We start from the raw sequence: 18,133 nt of genomic DNA on the forward strand, positions 1-18,133 counted from the left end.
TTGAGGGGTGCAGTTTTTAGAATGGTGTCACACTTGGTTATTTTCTATAATATAGACCCCTCAAAATGACTTCAAATGTGATGTGGTCCCTAAAAAATATTGGTGTTGTAAAAATTACAAATTGCTGGTCAACTTTTAACCCTTATAACTCCCTAACAAAAAAAAGGTGGTTCCAAAATTGTGCTGATGTAAAGTAGACATGTGGGAAATGTCACTTATTAATTATTTTACATGACATATCTCTGTGATTTAAGGGCATAAAAATTCAAAGTTTGAAAATTGCGAAATTTTCAAAATTTTTTGCCAAATTTCCGTTTTTTTTCACAAAAGTTATATTGAAGAAATTTTACCACTATCATGAAGTACAATTTGTCTCAAGAAAACAGTGTCAGAATCGCCAAGATCCGTTGAAGCGTTCCAGAGTTATAACCTCATAAAGGGACAGTGGTCAGAATTGTAAAAATTAGCCCGGTCATTAACGTGCAAACCACCCTTGGGGCTTAAGGGGTTAAATTAATGGAATAATCACTCTATTTATCTAAATAGTACCAAATGGATGTAATGACTGAATGATGAAGAGTGGTGGAATAACAACATCACATGTTAGGAATCTAAATTGCCATTCCATTTAAATTGGTCAAAAACTTGTAGTACTGCAGAAGTATCTTTCAGATAGCCAGAAATTCTGGTCATCAAGGGCTGAAGATGTTCGTCTATCTATTGACTTAGTTTTTCATTTAATGATCCGATGCCGGAGATAATGGGGAGCATGGGAGGAGGAAAGACCCCTTTTGTGTTTTGGGGATCCCATGAAAAATGGGATGATTTGGTAGTAGCCATGAACAAAGTTTATTATTGAGTATTCCTAATCTAACACCTTCATCTAAAATATGGGACATTGTGCATTTGTATGGCAGGATAGGATCTGATGTAAGTTGCCTATATGTAGAAGGCTCTTTTAGGAATATTGTTAGCTAGTTTACTGTACAATGAGGTGTCAATAACAACAATAGATCCGCCTTTATCAGACTGCCAGATTGTGAGATTTGGATTTTCTTGTAATTCACCAATAGGTGTAAATTCGGTGTCGGTCATAATTCTGTGGCGATGAGATGATTTGATATGTTCATGGAGTAACTTTAGGTCTCTTTCTACTAATGATTGAAAAAGATCCAATGATGAAACCTTAGACTGAATCAGGTAATAATTTGAGTATTTTGTTGTGACCGTAACGTCTTTAGAATGTACCATGTCGGTACGGTTCATATGATCCTGTAGAGAAATTAGTGTTAAAATCATGTTCTGCTCTTAAAAAGCTGCCATATCTGATACTGGAGGGCAAGAGGTAGAATGCAATTGAATGTTAAGGAGTCTAGTGACTTATTAATGTACTGAATTGTTTGGAAGAGATCAAAGTCTCTGCTTGGGACAAAGTTCAGGCCTTTCTCTAAGGGCTTGTTTTCACTTGCGAGGAACACGTCCGTGTCTCGCATGTGGAAACGAAGCTCTGGTGCCCCAACTCTGGAGCGGAGCGTGCGGCTCCATGTGTTGCTATGCGGCTGCACGCTCCGCTCTGGAGTGTCGGCACCAGAGCTTCGTTTCCACATGCGAGACACGGACGTGTTTATCGCAAGTGGAAACAAGCCCTAACACCGATCGTTGCCATGGTGACCCGGGGTCATCATGCCGACTCCCGGTCACCAATCTACAGAAAACTTCTAAGACCATGCCCACAGTATGGTGTCAGAAGCTGATGCAATGCAGTACATTATGGCTGAACTACGCAAAAAAAAAATTAAAAATATGAAAAAAAAAATTACAAAGTAGTAATAATAATAGTGCTGACACTAATAAATACACATTTTTAAGTAAAAATAAATAAACAAAAAAGTACACTTTTGGTTTGAAAGTGTCACATTAATTAACCTTTTTCAGTAAACAAAAATACAAAAAAAGTAGCAAACAATGGTTTAACATCATACCGCTGGAAAAAATGGGAACAAAACGCGATCAAAAAGATGCTTGTAAATAAAAATGGTCCTGCAAAAAATATAAAGCTCCATCATCGGAAAAATAAAAAAGTTATAGCTCATAGAATAAAGCGATGCAAAAATAACATTTTTTTTCTCTAAAAGTTTTCATTGTACAAAAGTGTAAAGAAATATATAAATCTGGCACTGAAGAATAAATTTGTGTAATTACTTATACTGCAGGAGGAACAGCGTAAAAAAGAAATAAAACCAATTCTTCACTTACTGTGGATTTGTTCATTTTGCCTAGCAACGATCGCAGTATGGCTCGGCTCACATTTATCCTGCGCACTGCGCTGAGCGCTTGTACCGGGATTTCCATGTAAATATCTGAAATACATGATTCAGACAGAACCTCTGGCAGAAGATTCCCTATAATGAGGCAGATGGAGGCACTGTGGACATCATAGAACCTGTGGTCCGGTGATGTTTGACTTTTAGGCTTGCATAAAACTGCTGTCGAACACAGTTTTGTGCACTTTTGGGAAGGATATCACTGAACAGAGGCCAGATTGAGTCCAGAGTAACTCTGCTGCCTCATTATAGTGAATGGGTCCCTCTGGGGGTTTCATCTGAAACATATCATTTGGAGATTTAGATAGAAACCCCAAAGTAAGTGCTCAGCGTACAGTGCCGGATAAATGTGATCCCAAACGTTATGTAAAAAATGTTGTCCCAAATGTTATGTAAAATGTTCCCAATAAAAGCTTCAAGTTAATCCACGAAAAAGCAAATCCTCACTCAGGTCTATCATCTGTTAATGGAAATATAGGGAACTTCCATGTTACTGGTAGCATGTTGGCTCAGTGGTTAGCACTGCAGTATTGCAGCGCTGGAGTCCTGGGTTCAAATCCCACCAAGGACAACATCTGCAATGAGTTTGTATGTTCTCCCCGTGTTTGCGTGGGTTTCCTCCGGGTACTCCGGTTTCCTCCCACATTCCAAAGACATACTGATAGGGAATTTAGATTGTGAGTCCCAATGGGGACAGCGATGATAATGTGAGCCAACTAAAGTGCTGGGGAATATCTTAGTGCTATATAAAAATAAAGATTATTATTATTAGATTATTGCTGGTAGTACAAAGGTTCTGGAAAAGTTAAATGGCTCCTCACTAGCCAAAAGAAATTCAGCAAATGCTGCACTCCGAAATCCAAGTGCCTCCCTCCCGTCTGAGCCCCAGTGTTCCTAAACCGCAGTTAGCGTCCACATGTTTGACAGGGGTATAATTTATAAAATGAGGTCACTTTAGGGGGGATTCTGTTCTCTAGTACTGGGGGACTTTGTATATGGAGTCTGAAAACTATTGTAGCAAAATCTGAGCTCCAGGAGGCAACTATCGCTCTGTCACCTCGATAGTATGTCGTATGGGATTAAGGGGTTAAACATGTTCATTAATCAACATCAGTCTTGCTATTATATATCTATGGATAAATCTATATATCTATAGATGGATATCTATAGATATATCTAACTATGGATATTTGGATATATCTATCCATCTATGGATATATCTATAGATATCTTTATAGATAGATAGTTATATCTATAGATACATAGATATATCTATCCATATATCGATCTGGCTACTTTCACACATCAGGTTTTTGCCGTCAGGCACAATCCGGCGAGTTTTGAAAAAAACAGATCCGTTTTTTTCTTATAGAGCCGGATTGCGCCTAATGGCCTCACATTTCATACGGTTTTTTCCGGATCCGTAAAAAAAGCTGTTTCCGGCGGATGGAGAAAACTTACAGATGAATGTTTTTTCTGTCCAGCGAAAAAATGCCCAGAAACTGATCCAGTGAAAAACGTATGAAACTGAGATGTGAAATGATAAATCCGGCCTCCGAATCCGGTTTTTCATGCATTTTTCCATTCAAATCATGCACATTTTCCGTTCTCTCTCTCTTGGCAAAAACGGATCAGTTGCATCAGTTTTTCACTATTTGCAATGGATCTGTTTTTTTAAAAATTTGCCGGATCCTGCCTGATGGAAAAAAACTGATGTGTGAAAGTGTTATGGCTAGCGGAACACACCAAGTAATAGGGTGATAGATACGAGGTGCGTTCGCAGGCCAGGGTCCACCGTGCAAAGATACCTGCTGCAAGTAATGGCGGATGCACACTGAGCTCACACATGGGTTAAACTTCACCCCGTGTGAAATGAAAGCGAGTTCTATTGCCTCAGAGTCACGCTGTACACAGGAATTAAAACCCTAACTAGAAGTTGTGCTTGCTCTGGAACTCTTCTGTGCTAACCACACACATGAAGGAACCAGATGCTAAGCCAAGGCTAATTGCCTCCACTGACGCTAGCTGCCTGAGTGTACAGTCCCAAGGCTAAACAGACTCACACCACTTATATACAGTGTGGCAGAGTATCCACTGGGAACTGCCAAACACAAATGATACTAGCGCATGGCCATGCGGCCATGCAAACCTTTTATAGCTGTAGCAGTTCAGGACCTTCCTAGTGGACCAATAGGAGCTGCTACAGGACCTGAGTGTGTGACCCCCGACCTCCAATGAGAGGTCTTCCCTTGGGCATGCTCAGGAGGAGAAAAGCAAGACTTAGTCTCAGGAGCGCCTGCTTGCCGGCGAACAGTACTGGTTATAATGGCTGGACCTGGAAGGGCAGCAGTAACCAAACGTGCAGTATCTGTCTTAGCCAGGCGCTGGGACCGACGTCTCCGCTGAGCAGGCTCCACTGCGTTTGGAGAAGAATGGGAGACCACAGTGGACATGGCTCGAGATTCCCCCTGTGCAGCGGCAGGAATGCGACGCCTAACAGAAAGTAGCCTAACTATCCATATATCTATCTACATCTATCCATAGATACAGTACAGACCAAAAGTTTGGACACAGCTTCTCATTTAAAGATTTTTCTGTATTTTCATGACTATGAAAATTGTACATTCACACTGAAGGCATCAAAACTATGAATTAGCACATGTGGAATTATATACTTAACAAAAAAGTTATACTTAACCTCCAGGCTGTGTAAGGCCTATTTGACCAAGAAGGAGAGTGATAGGGTGCTATGCCAGATGACCTGGCCTCCACAGTCACCAGACCTGAACCCAATCGAGATGGTTTGGGGTGAGCTACACCACAGAGTGCAAAAGGGCCAACAAGTGCTAAGCATCTCTGGGAACTCCTTCAAGATTGTTGGAAGACCATTCCCGGTGACTACCTCTAGAAGCTTATCAAGAGAATGCCAAGAGTGTGCAAAGCAGTCATCAAAGCAAAAGGTGGCCACTTTGAAGAACCTAGAATATAAGACATATTTTCAGTTGTTTCACACTTTTTTGTTAAGTATATAATTCCACATGTGTTAATTCATAGTTTTGATGCCTTCAGTGTGAATGTACAATTTTCATAGTCATGAAAATACAGAAAAATCTTTAAATGAGAAGGTGTGTCCAAACTTTTGGTCTGTACTGTATATCTATCCATACATACATCTATAGATAGATACATAGATCTATCTATTCATATATCTATAGATCTATCTGTCTATCTATATTTATATCTATCTATTATCTATCTATCTGTGTGTGTAATGGAAATATAAAAGAGGAGGTTGGACAAGAAATGACATCACAAATTTTTTTTGGCTCAATAATACATCTTTATTTAGCTTTCAAAAACGCATGCAAAAATGCATTAAAAAAAACACATAAAACTCGCAAAAACGCATCAAAAACGCATCTGCGTTTTCTGCCAAGAGATGCAGAATCCGCACAAAAAATTCCAGAGGCAAATCCGCAACATCGGCACATACCCTTAAGGTTGAAGGAAAACGTTAAGTCCATCTAGTTCAACCCATAGCCTAACCTCACATGCCCTAACATGTTGATCCAGAGGAAGGCAAAAAAACCCATGTGGCAAATAGTAAGCTCCACTTTGCGGGAAAAAATTCCTTCCCGACTCCACATACGGCAATCAGACAAGTTCCCTGGATCATCACCCTATCAAGGAGTCTAGTATATATAACCTGTAACATTATACTTTTCAAGAAAGGCATCCAGTCCGCTCTTAAATTTTAGTAATGAATCACTCATTACAACATCATACAGCTGAGAGTTCCATAGTCTCACTGCTCTTACAGTAAAGAATCCGCGTCTGTTATTATGCCTAAACCTTCTTTCCTCCAGACGTAGAGGATGCCCCCTTGTCCCCGTCTTAGGTCTATGATTAAAAAGATCATCAGAAAGGTCTTTGTACTGTCCCCTCATATATTTATATATTAACATAAGATCACCCCTTAGTCTTCGTTTTTCCAAACTAAATAGCCCCAAGTGTAATAATCTATCTTGGTATTGCAGACCCCCCAGTCCTCTAATAACCTTGGTCGCTCTTCTATGCACCCGCTCTAGTTCAGCTATGTCTTTCTTATACACCGGAGACCAGAACTGTGCACAGTATTCTAAGTGTGGTCGAGCTAGTGACTTGTATAGAGGTAAAATTATGTTCTCCTCATGAGCATCTATGCCTCTTTTAATGCATCCCATTATTTTATTTGCCTCTGCAGCAGCTGTCTGACACTGACCACTAAATGTGAGTTTGTCATCCACCCATACACCCAGGTCTTTTTCATTGACGGTTTTAGAATTAAGCACATAGTTATACATCTTATTACTTCTACCCAAGTGCATGACCTTACATTTATCCCCACTAAAGCTCATTTGCCATTTATCAGCCCAAGCTTCTAGTTTACATAAATCCTCCTGTAATATAAAATTGTCCTCCTCTGTATTGATTACCCTGCAGAGTTTAGTGTCATCTGCAAATATTGAAATTCTACTCTGTATGCCCCCTACAAAGTCATTAATAAATATGTTAAAAAGAAGAGGGCCCAATACTGACCCCTGTGGTACCCCACTGCTAACCGCGACCCAGTCCGAGTGTGCTCCATTAATAACCACCCTTTGTTTCCTATCCCTGAGCCAGCTCTTAACCCACTTACACATATTTTCGCCTATCCCCATTATTCTCATTTCAACCTTTTGTGTGGCACCGTATCAAAAGCTTTTGAAAAGTCCATATACTCTACATTCACTGGGTTCCCTTGGTCCAGTCCGGAACTTACCTCTTCATAGAAGCTGATCAGATTAGTCTGACAGGAACGGTCCCTAGTAAACCTGTGCTGATACTGGGTCATAAGGTTATTCCTCTTCAGATACTCCAGTATAGCATCCCTTAGAATGCCCTCCAGGATTTTACCCACAGTAGAGGTTAAGCTTACTGGCCTATAATTACCGAGTTCAGTTTTTGTCCCCTTTTTGAATATTGGCACCACATTTGCTATACGCCAGTCCTGTGGCACAGACCCTGTTGTTACGGAGTCTTTAACCCCTTTCTGACCTCGGACGGGATAGTACGTCCGAGGTCAGAAGCCCCGCTTTGATGCGGGCTCCGGCGGTGAGCCCGCATCAAAGCCGGGACATGTCAGCTGTTTTGAACAGCTGACATGTGCCTGTAATAGGCGCGGGCAGAATCGCGATCCGCCCGCGCCTATTAACTAGTTAAATGCCGCTGTCAAACGCAGACAGCGGCATTTAACTACCGCATCCGGCCGGGCGGCCGGAAATGATGGCATCGCCGACCCCCGTCACATGATCGGGGGTCGGCGATGCTTGTACATTGTAGCCATAGAGGTCCTTGAGACCTCTATGATTACTGATCGCCGGTAGCTGTGAGCGCCACCCTGTGGTCGGCGCTCACAGCACACCTGATTTTCTGCTACATAGCAGCGAACAGCAGATCGCTGCTATGTAGCAGAGCCAATCGTGCTGTGCCTGCTTCTAGCCTCCCATGGAGGCTATTGAAGCATGGCAAAAGTAAAAAAAAAAAGTTAAAAAAAAATGTGAAAAAAATAAAAAAAATATAAAAGTTTAAATCACCCCCCTTTTGCCCCAATCAAAATAAATCAATAAAAAAAAAAAATCAAATCTACACATATTTGGTATCGCCGCGTTCAGAATCGCCCGAGCTATCAATTAAAAAAAGCATTAACCTGATTGCAAAACAGTGTAGCGAGAAAAAAAATTCGAAACGCCAGAATTACGTTTTTTTGGTCGCCACGACATTGCATTAAAATGCAATAACGGGCGATCAAAAGAACGTATTTGCACCAAAATGCTATCATTAAAAACGTCATCTCGGCACGCAAAAAAATAAGCCCTCACCTGACCCCAGATCATGAAAAATGGAGAAGCTATAGGTATCGGAAAATGGCGCAATTTTTTATTTTTTTTTTAGCAAAGTTTGGAAATTTTTTTCACCACTTAGGTAAAAAATAACCTAGTCATGTTAGGTGTCTATGAACTCGTACTGACCTGGAGAATCATAATGTCAGGTCAGTTTTAGCATTTAGTGAACCTAGCAAAAAAGCCAAACAAAAAAAAGTGTGGGACTGCACTTTTTTTGCAATTTCACCGCACTTGGAATTTTTTTCCCGTTTTCTAGTACATGACATGCTAAAACCAATGATGTTGTTCAAAAGTACAACTCATCCCGCAAAAAATAAGCCCTCACATGGCCAAATTGACGGAAAAATAAAAAAGTTATGGCTCTGGGAAGGAGGGGAGTGAAAAACGAACACAGAAAAACGAAATATCCCAAGGTCATGAAGGGGTTAAAGATTAAAAATAATGGTCTATCAATGACTGTAGTTAATTCCTGCAGAACTCGGGGGTGTATCCCATCTGGGTCTGGAGATTTGTCAATTTTAGTGATTTTTAGACTCCGCCGTACTTCCTGCTGGGTTAAGCAGGTGACATTTAATGGTGATTTTTTTGCTATCACTGATCATTTTGTCTGCCATGGGATTTTCTTGTGTAAATACTGATAAAAAAAGTCATTTAGCATATTGGCTTTTTCCTCATCCTCATCCACCATTTCACCCAGACTATTTTTAAGGGGGCCAACACTATCATTTTTTAGTTTCTTACTATTTATGTAGTTAAAGAATATTTTGGGATTATTTTTACTCTCTCTGGCAATGAGTCTCTGTGTCTCAATCTTTGCTGCCTTGATTTGCTTTTTACAGAATTTATTTAATTTTCTGTATTTATTTAATGCCTCATCACTACTTACTTCTTTTAATTCTCTAAATGCTTTATTTTTGTCACTTATTGCGCCCCTTACAGCTCTATTTAGCCATATTGGTTTCCTCCTATTTCTAGTATGTTTATTCCCATACGGTATATACTGAGCACAGGTCCTATCCAGGATGCTAATAAATGTCTCCCATTTTCTTTGTGTATTTTTATGTCTCAGGATATCGTCCCAGTTAAATGCACCAAGATCCTCTCTCATCCGTTGGAAATTTGCCCTCCTGAAGTTTAGTGTCCTTGTAACCCCTCTACTACACATCTTATTAAAGGATACATGAAAACTTATTATTTTGTGATCACTATTCCCCAAGTGACCCCCACCCCTTACATTTGCTATGCGGTCTGGACTGTTGGTTAATATTAGGTCTAGCAGTGCCCCCCTTATTGTTGGGTCCTGAACCAGTTGTGAAAGGTAATTGTCTCTCATAGTTGTCAAAAACCAATTACCTTTGCTGGAACTGCAGGTTTCTGTTCCCCAATCTATTTCAGGGTAGTTGAAGTTCCCCATAATAATGACTTCTCCTTGAGTCGTAGCTTCATCTATTTGCTTTACAAGAATATTCTCCGTTGCATTCATTATTTTTGGAGACTTATAACTAACCCCTATCAGTAATTTATTATTTTTTCCCCCTCCCCTTATCTCCACCCACAGGGACTCTACATTTTCATTAGATTCACCTATATTATCACACAGGATGGGTTTTAAGGACGATTTTACATATAGACACACCCCACCCCCTCGCTTATCTGTACGGTCATTTCTGAACAGACTATAGCCCTGCAAGTTAACAGCCCAGTCATGGCTTTCTTCCAGCCATGTTTCAGATATCCCCACCATGTCATAATTATGCTCCAACAACATTAATTCTAATTCCTCCATTTTGCTGTTGATGTGAGACTGCATACACAGAGCTGCACCACAGAGCAGCAGCGGCACCGGCGCCACCAAGAGGCGAGAGAGTGGTCAGATAAGCCGAGTCAAAAAAAAAAAAGCAGCGGCAGAAGTACCGAAGGGATCAGCAGTGCACGTGGTCAGGAGCAAGCCAGGAGGTTCAGCAATGGTTGGAAGCGGATAATACAAAGTCAGAAGCCAGAAGAGAGTCCGAATACAGGCCAAATCAGAAACCAGAGAATCAAACAGAAAAACAGGGAAACGCTGGGAAAAGGGTAGACAGAAGTCAACAGACATGGGGCAAGTCAGGGATCACAGCAGGACAAATCAAGGGCTACCAGATTCAGGTTCACACACTGAAGGCAGAACTATAGCTGACACCTCCCACCAGGGCCGGACTGGCCATCTGGCAATTCTGGCAAATGCCAGAAGAGCCTGTCTGGTCATGGGCCACCTTGTCTGCAATGTTGTTAACAGAATTGATGTTCTCAAGATAGCCATACTGTTAAGAGCTGTGACGAAGTACTAAGTGGCTGACTCCGTCACTTACCCCAGCAGCCGTGGGGATCATTAGAAATATTGGTCTTGTAGAACATCTTCCTTTCCTCTATCCAGGGTAATATTTGTAATATATCCCATCTGGTTCATGGGGACGGGGATAACATGGGCCTGTGTGATTTAAAATGCCTCCCACAGGATGCATAGAAGCTAAATAGCAAACCTGAACCCAGAATGAGGCAGAGCAAAGTTAACCCTTGACATGATCCACCTGGAAAAAGGGGCAGACAGGATTAAACCCTGGAACGGATCATGGCAATACCTCCCCTGAGCCTCCCCAATGCTCCTCTGAACCTCCTATCACACCTCCCCAACAGATGAATAGCAAGATCAGCTCCAGGACACCCTGAATCCAGTTGGGAAAATTCCCCAAAATGAGAGTGAGTGAAACCCATAATTACTGAGAAAAGGGGAGGTGCCCGTGGACTGATTAATGCGATTATTAAAAACAAATTCATCCACAGGCAAAGAGGAACCCCAATCGTCCTGCCGAGCTGTGGTCAGACATTGCAAGATTTGTTCCCGGGACTGATTGGTCCTCTCTGTCTGCCCATTAGTCTCAGGGTGATATGCTGAAGAAAAAGTCAGATACCCAACCTTTTACAAAAGGCCCTCCAAAACTTGGACACAAACTGCACTCCCCTGTCTGAAACCACACTCACAGGCACACCATGCAACCGCACCACATGTTCAATTAACAATTTAGCTAATGTCTCTGCATTAGGCAGACCTGATAAATGTACAAAATGCACCTGCTTGCTAAATGTGTCCACCACCACCCAAATGACCATTTTACCACTAGAAGGAGGAAGATTGGTGATAAAAGCCATGGACAGATGAGTCCATGGTCTATCAGGAATTGGCAATGGCAACGATATCCTGGCTGGCCGGCTATGGGAGTTCTTAGCACAAACACATAGATCACAGTACGACACAAACTTCACCTCATCCGAGGCTAATGAGGACCACCAAAACAACCTAGAGACAGCTTTACGGGTAGCCAAGATTCCAGGATGCCCACTCAGGGCTGAATCATGAAACTCCTGGAGTATCCTGAGACGAAATTGAATGGTCACAAAGAGCTTATTACCCATCAGTGATGATGGGGCAAGAGATTGGGCCTCACAAATCTCCCGCTCCAATATTGAAGATACCCCAGCCACCACTACACCGTGCTGAAGAATAGAGGAAGGAGGTTCAGGAGGTGACATCAGGTCCAGACTACGAGACAAGGCATCGGCCTTAACATTTCTAGAACCGGGTCGAAAGGTAATAGAGAATCGAAACCATGAGAAGAAAAGTGACCATCTCGCCTGTAACGGTGTCAATCCTTTTAGCAGACTCGATGTGCGCCAGATTCTTATGATCTGTAATTACAGAACAGCACGCAGATGATTTATGTGGGCCTGCTTCTCTGCAGAGTAAACCAGAATATCATCTAGATAAACTACCATGAAGCACCCAAGGAAGTCAGAAAAGATATGGTTGATAAAATTCTGAAAAACTGCTGGCGAATTAGTCAGACCAAAAGGCATAACCAAATTTTCAAACAACCCTTCGGAGGTGAGGAATGCAGTTTTCCACTCAGCCATATCCTGTATGCGGATAAGATTGTATGCCCCTCGGAGATCCAATTTGGAAAACCACTTGGCCCTAGACAATTGGTTATATAAATCTATATAAATCATGGATAAGTGGGAGGGGGTAAGTATTCCTCACAATAATTTTATTTAACTCTCGGAAATCGAGGCATGGATGCAAACCACCATTTTTTTTTTTACAAAAAAGAACCCAGCCGCCACAGGAAACACCGAGGGGCGAATATGCCCTTTACGGAGACTCTCAGAGATGTATTCTTTCATGGCGGCTCGCTCAGGACCAGAAAGATTATACAAATGGGTCTTGGGCAATTTAGCATCGAGAATTAGGTCAACAGTTCAATCAAAAGGGTGGTATGGTGGAAAAATCTCAGCCTCTTTTTCAGAGAACACATCCTCAAAGTCATTCAGGTACTCTGAAATACTAAAACAGTTCTCAACACCAAGTTCCACTTTTAACAGTACTATAAGGAATGAGGAAAAAGGTACCTGTGAGTGTGGGAAACCTCCTCGGTAGTTGCTCAGACTTAGGCACTTCCGTACACCTTGGGAGTAAGAGGACAGGAGGGACAGTCCTTCTTCCAATGTCCTGGGGCACCGCAGTAAAAACAAAGTTTACCCTCTCATCGACATCTCCTCTCCTTCGCCTTGATGGTGATGGCCTCTACTTCCATGAGCTCAGAAGGTTGTGAGGGTTCCGGCTTAACCGGAAGGAAAGAAGCCTCCCGATGCCTCCCAAATGATTCCTCTCTCCTGTAACCTCCGATCCATGCGAACATCCTGAGTCATGGCCTCTTCCAGAGATCTGGGAGGAGGATGGAGAGCCAGAGCGTCCTTTAAATGATCAGACAGTCCCTTCTGGAGCTGACACCTGAGTGCTGAGTTATTCCAGGACACCTCTGGAGACCATCGCCAAAACTCCGAACAGTACCATTGGGCAGAGAGCTTCCCTTGAGATAGAACCATAATAGTGTCCTCTGCCAGTCTGATTCATCATAGGTGAGGCACAGAGCCTCAAAGAACCTGTCCACAGACATTCCCTCAGGGGCTGTCGTGGGTAAGGTAAAAGCCCAAGACTATGGACCCTCCCTCAATAAAGATATAATTATCCCCACCCACTGACTCTCATCCCCTGAAGATCGAGGTCTAAGGGAAAATAGTAGTTTGCAACCCTCCCTGAACATGCGGAACTTCTGGCCAGAGAAGGTGTCAGGGAGTTTCACCGAAGATTCAGGAGAGTGCAGAGACACGTCAGTTACCTCAACAGACTTACTGACAAAGGGAGTCCCTTGGGCTATCTTAACTGTTTTTGCCATCTCCCTCTGCACCTGCTTCTGGGAAGTGACCAAAGCTCTGTGCTCCAGAGATAACTCCTGCATCATCTGAGTAAGGTTTGTCACTTGGTCCGCCAGAGTATGGAGCGGATACATACCAGAGAAAGGAAAAAAATGCAAAATCCCCTTTAAATGCTAGGGTCAGTGATAATGTAATGCAATGGCAAAGCAGTTGCACGCAACAGCCACCAGGGGCGCATGTAAGGGGAAACAGGTAGCACTCACCATGTAGCACCACAGTGCAAGGCGCGAAGCACCACTTGGAGGCAACACAGTAGTCAGACAGGCCGGTCAGCAACAAACAGGAAGACAAAGTACCAGACGTCACAGCAATGCGCATGGTCAAAGACAAGCCAGAAATTAGTACCAGACGGGAGCGCGGGATCCAAAACGTGAGACAGAAGGCGTAGCCGGGGTTCGAGCCAAAAAGTCAAAGCCAGATGGGAAACGTAGTAACAGAGACAGTTCAGAATTCAAGCCGAGTAATACACTGAGGGAACCACCAAACACACACTGAGTCAGGGATAGGGAACGGGTCAGGCACAAATACGGGTAGTCAGAGGCAGAAGGATCACTAGTGCTCAAGCCAGAGACTGGAACTATCACTAACAAATACTACCAGAAATGGCACCAATAAATAGCCACCCATGAAAGAAAGAGAGGCAGGAAAGGCTAACCCCACCATAACAAGGCCAGGGAAAGAAAATCAAGAAGCAAAGCCTAACCTGGATCATGACAAGGATGCTTCACGTAATGCCAATTGTGAAGGAGTATCTTCTCCAGGCACAGAAGGCACAGGCAAGGGTATATAACCGATCAGCAAGGCTGAGGCAGTCCCAGCCTGGGGATCGCGTGCTAGTTCTTATCCCCACAGTGGATAGCACGTTCCTAGCCAAGTGGAAAGGTCCATACGATGTGGTGGAAAAGCTGGGTGAGGTGAATTGCAAGGTACACCAGCCCGGTCGAAGGAAGCTGCACCAAGTGTATCATGTGAACTTGCTCAAAACATGGCAAGATTGTAAATCGTTGGAATCTCCTTGAAAAGACTGTGATGCTGTCCCAGAAGCAACTGCTGCAGCAGAGACCTTTTCTCAGAGTTGCCAGGGCGTACACAGGTGGTGGAACACGACATGTTAAAAGAGCAGTATGTTAGGGTGAACCTCGAGCTTTATAGAATTCATGAAGCACGCTGGGAGATAATATCAAATGAGGTTAAGAGAATGATAGACCTTGGTGGGATAGAGTAGTCAATAAGTGGATGGTTGAGTCCCATCATCCTCGTGCCGAAGGCCGATGTTGAGTGGCGGTTTTGTAATGACTACCGCAGACTGAATGAGGTGTCCAGTTTTGATCCATATCCGATGCCCTATGTGAACTAACTCATTGAGAGCCTTGGACCTGCGAGGTACATTACAACCCTCTACCTGACAAACAGCTATTGGCAGATTCTCATGTCTCAGAGTACCAAGGAGAAGACGGCCTTCTCGATGCCTGATGGGTGTTTCCAGAACACCAGAATGCCCTTTACGACTGCAGGGTGCCCCAGCTACCTTTCAGAGGGCGATGGATTGAATCTTGGCTCCAGATAAGACATATGCTGCAGCCTACCTTGATGACATTGTGGTCTTCAGCCCTGACTGGAGTAGGCATCTACCAAAGGTACAGGTGATCTTAGATGTGTTTAGAAAACCTGGGTTCACTGTAAATCCGAAAAAGTGTGCCATAAGGAAGGAAGAGGCCAAGTTCTTAGGCTACGTCGTCGGGAGAGGCAAAAACAAGCCACAGTTAAACAAGGTCGAGGCGAAGTGACTACAACCATTTCTTGGAATTGTGGGTTATTACCGGCGGTTTATCCCAAGTTTCACCATAATTGCCGTGCATTAACGGATCTCTTTAAGGGCACCAAGTTGACGATGGTGAAATGGACTACTGACACAGAGGTGGCATTTCAGGAGCTTAATCGGGCTTTGTGCAAACAACCGATTCTGGTCGCACTGGACATTAGCAAAGAATTCATGGTCCAGAGGGATGCTTCAGAAGCCGTGCTGTCTCAGGAAATAAATGGGGAAGAGCATACCATCCTGTATCTGAGCCGGAAACTTTCTTCTTGTGAGAAAAACCATGCGATTGTTGAGAAGGAGAGTTAAACTGTAAAGTGGGCCGTGGATACACTGAAATATAACCAACTAGTCCAAAAGTTCAAACTAGTGTCAGACTATGCCCATTTGAGATGATTAAGAGAAAAGAAGTGTAAGAATGCCCAGGTGACTAGGTGTTTCTTAGCCCTGTAAGATGTCAGCTTCTACATGGCGAATAGGCAAGGCAAGTTACATGGTAATGTGGATGCTTTCTCCTCAATTCCATTTGGTGTGTGAAGGTGCCAAAACCCCTGACTTTGGGCAGAGGGGGTGGGGATATGTGACAGGGTCACTGGTGTGAAGGAACAAATTATGAAAGATTCTCCATTTTGTGCTTTGACTCCATTTTCTTGTTGGTTAAAGATAAATTCTGTTATTCCATGAAGTAACTCTGTCCTGTTTCTCACGAAGATAACATTTTGTTATTCAACTATGCTATGGTTCATAATTGGTATAAAGACCTTGAGTGTTCTAATTCGAGCCGAGCCAGATAAGAGATTCGGGGGTGTATCGCTATACAAGACTGAGACATCTGTTAATATGTTTTTTATGCTAAAAAGACACGACCATATCTGTAGTTTCCCTTTTTTCCTGTATCTTTATGGGTTAAGTTTTTCTGCATTCTTATAGGTTAAGAACTGTGAGCGTGTTCTTATGCTGATTGGCTGAAGTAGAATTTGCTAATATGATAAAACTGCAACACAATAAACGGGGGCCCAGAAATCTGCTCGATCCCCCACACAGAGGCACGCGTCTCCGTCTGGTCATTTTCAGTTGCCGGCAACACCCTGTAGATTAATTTGGAAATCACTGAGTCAACCGTGAAGGATCAATTTAGATCCTCCCTCAACACTGGCACTGTATTGTTATGATCTGGTGGCCTAGGAGCAGCATGAGACGGACTCTGGATAAGGTGGTCCCTGTACTGACCGCAAACCCTGAACCTAGCAGCGCAACTAGAAGTAGCCGTGGGGGGTACCTAACACTCCCTAGACCCCTCGACACAGCCTAAGAACTAACTTCCCCTAAAGACAGAAACAGGAAACCTATCTTGCCTCAGAGAAAATCCCCAAAGGATAGATAGCCCCCCACAAATGTTGACTGTGAGAGGAGAGGGAAATAACATACGCAGACATGAAATCAGAATTTAGCATAGGAGGCCATACTAGCTAAAAAGAAAGAATAGAACAGAGTACTATGCGGTCAGTATAAAAACGCTAGAAAATATCCACCACAGAAAATACAAATCACCACATCTAACTAAAGACATGGGGGGTATATCTGCATCTCCAGAGACACAGCTTGGCTGCAAAAAATCCTGCACAGACAAAGCTGGACAAAACAAAACATGAAAATGCACAGAACTATATGGTCCACAGCAGGTGCAAAAACAAGGCCAGAACTTATCGTTGAAGAAATAAACAGCAGACCAGGAGAGACTAAAGGATAAAGCAGGACTTAAATAGCCCAGCCCAGATTGCAAAAAATGGATACACCTGATAAATGCTGCGATCCAACTACCGCAGCACTACCACTCATAACCACCGGAGGGAGCCCAAGAGCAGAATTCACAACACTGTATGTGAGGGAAGTTATGTGTTGCGAAGATTGCTGTCTTCCGTGATCTAAAAACCCATATGTTTCTCTCCAGTATGCTATGTGCTGAAAGAGTTAATCAGCCATGATAATTTTTTAGGTGGGTAGGTTAGAGATAGGCGGGAGACTACTCACCATATCTCCACACAAGGGTGTGGCTGGGAAATTAAGGCTGCGTGTCCACCTTCAGGATGGCCGGCGGTTTAGTCTGAGCGGCTTTGCCGCTCTGCGGTAAGCCCCGCCCCCTTCTGGGGACGCGATGATGCCGGATGTGTTCATAGCACACATCCGGCATCATCGCTCCCCACCATAGGGTCCTGTGCTATATCTTGCGGCGATGCAGCGTCGCCGCAAGATATACGGACATGCTGTGATCTGAAAAGACGCGCAGCATTTCCGGAGTCGCAGGGCTGCTGCGTGCGTGTTACCACGCATAGTGGAGACGGGATTTCATTCAATCCCCTCCACTATGCTGTAACATCTGGACGCTGCGTGTTTGACGCTGCGTCTCTATGCAGCATCAAACACGCAGCGTTTACTGCACGTGGAAACATACCCTAAATGTTCAGCCACTGTGTTTTTTTTTTCTGTGTGTGTGTTTGGACTTTGAGAGGAAAGTCTCCAGAAGGTGGCTCCAGGGGAAGCTGAGGTATGTGGGTGTTACCTGAAACGCTGCAGGAAAAAGGACTCTATGGAACTTCATCCTTGTTTTTTTCTTTTTGCCCTTATGCCAGAATTGTTGAACCCTGCTACGGTTTATGCTGCGCTCTAGTAAACCTCCACAAGACGCATTCCTGTGTTTCCCTCTGCAAGCAGGTGAGTCAACCCCTCACTATATATAATACATACATTCATCATATGTG

General features: G+C 43.3%; 1 protein-coding gene and 1 long non-coding RNA gene across 2 annotated transcripts in view; one reads left to right on the forward strand and one right to left on the reverse strand.

The window, feature by feature from the left end:
• LOC138663552 (uncharacterized) overlaps nucleotides 1-18,133 on the reverse strand; it is a 50,210-nt gene that overhangs the window by 10,882 nt on the left and 21,195 nt on the right. The window lies entirely within an intron of this gene.
• Nucleotides 17,905-18,133, forward strand: part of LOC138663547 (oocyte zinc finger protein XlCOF22-like) — an 86,263-nt gene continuing 86,034 nt past the window's right edge. Inside the window, exons 1-2 of the mRNA XM_069749788.1 lie at nucleotides 17,905-17,919; nucleotides 18,005-18,086. The gene's annotated coding sequence lies outside the window, so the exon portion shown is untranslated. The remainder of the gene's footprint in view (nucleotides 17,920-18,004; nucleotides 18,087-18,133) is intronic.

Source organism: Ranitomeya imitator, chromosome 2, assembly GCF_032444005.1.
Source record: "Ranitomeya imitator isolate aRanImi1 chromosome 2, aRanImi1.pri, whole genome shotgun sequence".
NCBI classification, from domain to species: Eukaryota; Metazoa; Chordata; class Amphibia; order Anura; family Dendrobatidae; genus Ranitomeya; species Ranitomeya imitator.